The 6,059-nt window shown below is 44.4% G+C and overlaps 1 pseudogene; it reads right to left on the minus strand.

Annotated features, from left to right (window-relative positions):
• Positions 1-1,845: 1,845 nt before the first annotated feature.
• LOC114605564 (retinoic acid-induced protein 3 pseudogene) lies at positions 1,846-6,059 on the minus strand (annotated as a pseudogene).

Below are 6,059 nucleotides of genomic sequence, written 5' to 3' on the forward strand. Positions count from 1 at the left end.
GATAAGGACATAACTAAGGAAACTCTTGGTTGCCACCCCAATCTCTAGAATCACAAATAGGACAGAATCTTCAAAGGTATCTGAAGTCAGAAGATCACAGTCATGTGACCCAAAAAAGAAAAGTTATGATGAGGGACAGTGGATTATGTTTGGAAGACTGTTTTAATTTAGAAGCTGAGCTTAAAGTGGAGCAGGCTGGAGAAGCAGGAGCTGAAGGACAAAGGGAAGAGCCATAATTCAGAAAGCCATTAGACATCTCTTTCTGGATTCCACTCAATGGATGTCTGCTCTTGGTTCCTTGGCTTCAGCACACGCCGCCACACTTGGCCTGTATGCTGGCTGCAGGGTTGCCCGAGGGATCTGGAAACATAGTTTGGATCCAAAGATCTGGAAAGGAAGGAGGATTTCCTGTCAGTTGTCCTGGAGAAAGTGGAAAGACTAAACCATTTATAAAACAGATAGTTGTCAAGCTTCAGAGGATCCAACCCCCCACAGCAGGTTGCCAGGAACAGAGAAGACGAGGAAATTCTTACCAATGCTTTTTATTCCATATTCAGAGGAAGAGGCTTAGAAATGCAGCCTCTTGGGGTAATGGTGTTGTTCTGAGTGAAACCCCACCCCCTCCATCCCTCCCATTATAAGTCATCCCTATGGTGGCTAATCTGTGCCTTCTGCCGAAATGCCTTAAGGAATTAAGCATAAATAAGTATTATAATTTTAATGGAAAATAAGGTTAAAATATGTTAAGATAATCATATGGCAGAAAATAGAGAAAGATGGAAAGGATTTGCTGAAACAATTAATAGAAATGGAATACAAAAAGGGAGGTGAGAGGAGGTCGATGAAACAAGGGAATGAAAGAGAGGATATTGAGATGGTATGATGTGTGTTTTTTGAACTGTTTTTGCTTTTGCTTTGTTTAATGTGTTAATGTTGTGTTGTGTATTGTTTATATATTGTATTGTATGTTTTTCCCCCTTCTTTTTTCTTCTTTCTTTTTTGTAAGGTTTAAAAATAATAAATATTATTTTTAAAAAAATCTGTGCCTTCTGCCTCTGAGCTCTCTGCTCTCCTTCTTTTAATGCCCACCAGGTTCTGGGAAGGTGAGCCTGGAATGCTTTCTAAAGACACTGAGTCTGTCAGCTGTCTCTCCCCTCGTGCTTCTTCTTTCTCCTCTCCCATTATTTCCCAGCTTTTCCCCTCATCTACCTCTGACCCATGGCCTCCCTCAAACCCCTGTTGTAATTCTGAACTGTCTCCTTCTTCTCTGGAAGGGTCAGGCTGGGGAGGCAGTTATCACCATTCCTCCTCTGCCCAGTCTCTGACAATAGCCATGCCAGGAAGCTAGAATCAAAAGTATACAAAACAAAAACAAAGCAAAAAGCTCACCCAAAAGGCAGGGGTGGGGGTGGGGAGCAGGTGGGAGGACCCAACACAGGAACCTGCTTTACACTGAATTAGACCAGTGAACATCTAGATCTGCATTGTCTACACTCTGGCGGGTAGCTGCTCTCAAGAGTTTCCGACTGGGGATTCTCAACCCTACCTAGAGATGCAGGGGAATGAACCTGGAACCTTCTGCAGAGATGCTCTTCCACTGCGACACCACGATTTGACTACACCTGCCCTATCTTTCCAGCGAAATCCAGATTTACCTTTGACTGAAAGCGGTTCTCATCTGTGAGGAGCAAAACATCTTCCTCAGCTCCTTCTTTGTCTGGGGCTGATGAATAGGGGTGGAAAAAACAAGAGGGTTAATGCCACAGAACTGATACCAGAAGTCTGGCAGGGGCTCCATTCAACCAATTGGGTAATAACTTATGCCAGCAGTTCCCAGATGGTGTCTCAGTACGGAAGAGTGAGGCACACATTGACCCCTCCTCCCACGGTGTGGTTGTTGCCCCAAAGCTGCTGACTGACATTGGTGGCATAACTATTTGGGTAGCCTGGGTAGCCTGAGCCTCCTATGGCAGAATCAGTCATGGGGTCAAAGGAGGACTACCCACAAGGCATCACTTCCAGGTTGGCAAATGGAATCAAAGTTCAAGCCCCAAACCAATAATTTAAGTACAGTAGTTGATGAGCTCAAAACATGCCCTTCCTGATGACCTGTTCATTGAGCCTGATTTGTTTGAGGAGAGGTTCGATTACACTGCATGAAGGAGGAATATCCCACACTTCCAAGTGCATTTCCCCATCACTTTCCTTGGACAATTGCAATGCGCTCTATGTGGGGCTACCTTTGAAGGTGACCCGGAAACTACAACTAATCCAGAATGCGGCAGCTAGATTGGTGACTGGGAGCAGCCTCCGAGACCATATAACCCCAGTCCTGAAAGACCTACATTGGCTCCCAGTACGTTTCCAAGCACAATTCAAAGTGTTGGTGCTGACCTTTAAAGCCCTAAACGGCCTCGGTCCAAAATACCTGAAGGAGCGTCTCCACCCCCATCGTTCTGCCCGGACACTGAGGTCCAGTGCTGAGGGCCTTCTGGTAGTTCCCTCGCTGTAGAAGCCAAGTTACAGGGAACCAGGCAGAGGGCTTTCTTGGTAGTGGCACCCACCCTGTGGAATGCCCTTCCATCAGATGTCAAAGAGAACAACAACTACCAGACATTTAGAAGACATCTGAAGGCAGCCCTGTTTAGGGAAGCTTTTAATGTTTGATAGACTATAGTATTTTAATATTTTGTTGGAAGCCACCCAGAGTGGCTGGGGAAACCCAGCCAGATGGGCGGGGTATATTATTATTATTATTATTATTATTATTATTATTATTATTATTATTATTATAATTATTATTATTATTATTATTATTATTAAAAGTCTGATCTTTGGGGTAAGTGTTTCACAAGAACTTCAGATCAGTTTTAACTGTGCAGTCTGGTAAGTTGAATCCCACCCTGAAACACTGACAGTCTGGAAGTGCTGTAAGTCTTTGCTGAATAATCCTGTAACTCCTAATGCAAAAGCAATAGAACAATATTGTTTGTTGTACTGGCAGGCAGTAGCCCTGCTGTTGTCCACTCCATTTTTTTTTAATATAAAAAGAAAACAAGTTGACATGTATATTTTGCTATATGAGATGGGAGTGCTCAACCTGAGAAGAGGTGACCAGCCTCATGACGAAAGCCTTTAATTATATATCATGCACTGGTTCTATTTTACCAATGGAATTTTGGTAAAATTCTAAATGTATTGTCATCACAAATGACTCTTTAAGAGAACTAAATATCCAGCTTGCATTTTATTTCATCTCTGTTTTTCTTGTATTAAAAGATTCCCCCCCCCCTTACCATATTTATGTGAAGGTAATGCGTCATCGAATCTAATGCGCACCTCGATTTTCAAAAACTTGAAACCAAAAAAGTATTTGCTGGCAAATATAAATGTGCCATAAAATCTAATGCATGCCCTAATTTTTTGGCCAAAAAAGGTGTGCTTTACATTCACGTAAATACAGTGTTTTCACTATTTTGATTCCGAGAGAATGCTTGTGTACTGTGTACCATATTTTTTTAAAAAAATCCCAAATATGCATACCTGGTGTTGTTATTGTTTCAAATGCACAAGTCAAAACAGTTAATGTTCTTATTCTTTTTAAGAGTGTTGCATCCAGACTAAAAGCCTATCCACTCCTCCGTTTGCCCTGCTGCTCCTGCTCCACCTCCCGTGGGAAAAGCCACTCTTTAGCTATTGGGTTTTCTGCAGATTGCTGTTGGTTCCAATTTATTGCTAAAGAGTGAGTTTTCCAGGGATAGCAGAGCAAAATCACTCAGACTGTCCCTAGAAAGAGCGAGGCAAGTGGAAAACCACTCAGACCCATGCTTTCTAGGCACAGGATAAGCGGAACTGTGCACAAGCCCTTATTTAGTGATGCCTCAGCACAACTAACTTAAGTCCCATTGATTTCAATGGATTAAGAGCTATTTTTTTCTTTTTTAAAAAAGAGTTGGATTCAGACCATGTTGGTCACATTTTAGGCCCATTGAAACCAATTGTACTTAAGCTACTCTAACTTAAACCTCATTGAGTTCAATGGGATTGAGGCAGGGCTTCATCCAGATGTTGATGAACTACAACCCCCATCATCCCTCTGGGTTGTGTTGGCTGTGGTTGATGAGTGTTGCAGTCTAGCAGCATCCGGAGGACCAGAGGTTCCTCATTTACGGCACAAGCCTTGGTGAGTTAAAGTGTGACTGACTCCAAGTAAGTGAGGACAGTAAGCACACAACTAGCACACATTTAACTGGTGCACATTCAGCTTTACACGCATAACAACAACAAATAATTAATTAAAAAGGGGGCAGAAACTGAGGGGTGAGGGGAGAGACTTTGGCAGTCCCACCCACCATTGAACCCAGTGGGTTTTGGCTATATGTGATTTTAGCTTTAGGTACGATTCCCAGACTGTAACCCTACTGGCCTACTGGGCAGGATTTCAGCCTTAGTCAAGATTCAAACTATGGTAATTTTCTTTAGCATTTTCATATGCTAAAATTATACTAAACTGTCATCCACTTGACTTCATCCCTGTATTTCTTAGCTTAAAATATCCCTGCCATTCTGGTTTTCTTGTTTACGCATCTACTCTTAGACATCAGAAGAGCTGCATACCTTGAGTACTTGCTGCTTCAATGCTCTGTTGCGTGGTTGTGGTCTTCCGGGGATTTTTTTCTGGAGTCTGGCATGGAGTAGCAAGAAAACAGATCTCAGGCACTGTGTACATCATCAGGAAAACCCATCCGTTCAGCACCAAAGCAACACCAATGAGTGGGTCATCCCACTTGCTTTGGGTACCATCGCCAGGGAAGCCACTGATGAACAGCACTGTGATCCACGCAGCCCAGATGGCTTTAGAGAAGAGAACGGTGAGAAAGATGTGCATCCCATGCCTCTTCCAGCCCTTGCACGGTCCGCAGAAGGTGAACATGGAGACCACAAAGGTGAGGCCCATGAGGACGAGCACATAGGTCGAGAGCATGACAAAGTCCTTGTTGCGTTGTTCTCTCCCCATCCTCTCCAAATCAATGCCGTCTCTTCCGACTGTGATGAGGATGTACTTGACGGCAATGATCAACTGGACTGCAGTAAGGCCCAAAGTGTATACCAGCATAGACCGTAGTGAAAGGGGTGCCTTTCCTCTCACCAGCCTGACGAGGTTGAAAGCATGGGTCAGAAGGCAGGAGAAGCAGAGGGCAAAGAGGACCCCGTGTAAGATGAAGCGAGCAGGGCCAGTCTGCTTATTGAGCCGGATGATGAACACAAAGGTGAGGCTGAAGATTCCCAGGGTGCCCAGAAGGAAGAGGAGCTGAATGGGGACCATGCTTTGCTTGGTCTTGTCTTTGACCATGCAGCTAAGGACAAAGAATGCCAGCAGAAGCGCCAGCGAGACCAGGATGCCTGCAGCAGCCACCGTCTCCAGACCGATGCCCCAGGCTTCGCAGATGTCACAGAGGTAATAATAATCGGGGTCAATGTTGCCGCAGCCTGGGGGAGGTGCTGTGGTGTTAGCAGCCATGACAAACGATGCAGGTGCCCTAAACTGAGGGAAGAAACTTGAGGGAAGAAAAATAAAGAATTGTGATCAAATACCTTCACGCAGGTAGTCAGTGACCCAAAGATCTGAGTGCAATTACTGACACTGATGTGTAACGCTGTCAGCGGGCAGGTAAATGAATCTTAATTTTACTGTTGGGTAAAAATTAGCAGTGACAAGAGGTGACTTTCAAAACACAAATATATTCCAGTTTTGTTTTTTCCATGGAGAGGGGGGTAGCCAACAGCCCTCCACCATCAGCCAGTCTGATTTATTTTTGCTTTGGGACAGAGGAGCCTCTCTCTCCTCCCCACCCCAGTTCTGTCACCTCTGTTTTGCTCCCCGCAGCAGCCATTTAGTGCTAGCACCCACAGCATTTTTATCAAGATTCGTGGCACCCTAATTTTTTTTATATACCAAAAAGTAGTCCTGTTTAAGGGTGATCCAAGATGTGCTCAGATTCGCCCCCCACCCCCCGGAGGGGCTTAGAGAGCAGCCCACACTCAACCATTTGGTGTTT

The sequence above is a fragment of the Podarcis muralis genome, chromosome 10 (assembly GCF_964188315.1).
Source record: "Podarcis muralis chromosome 10, rPodMur119.hap1.1, whole genome shotgun sequence".
Taxonomy (NCBI): Eukaryota; Metazoa; Chordata; class Lepidosauria; order Squamata; family Lacertidae; genus Podarcis; species Podarcis muralis.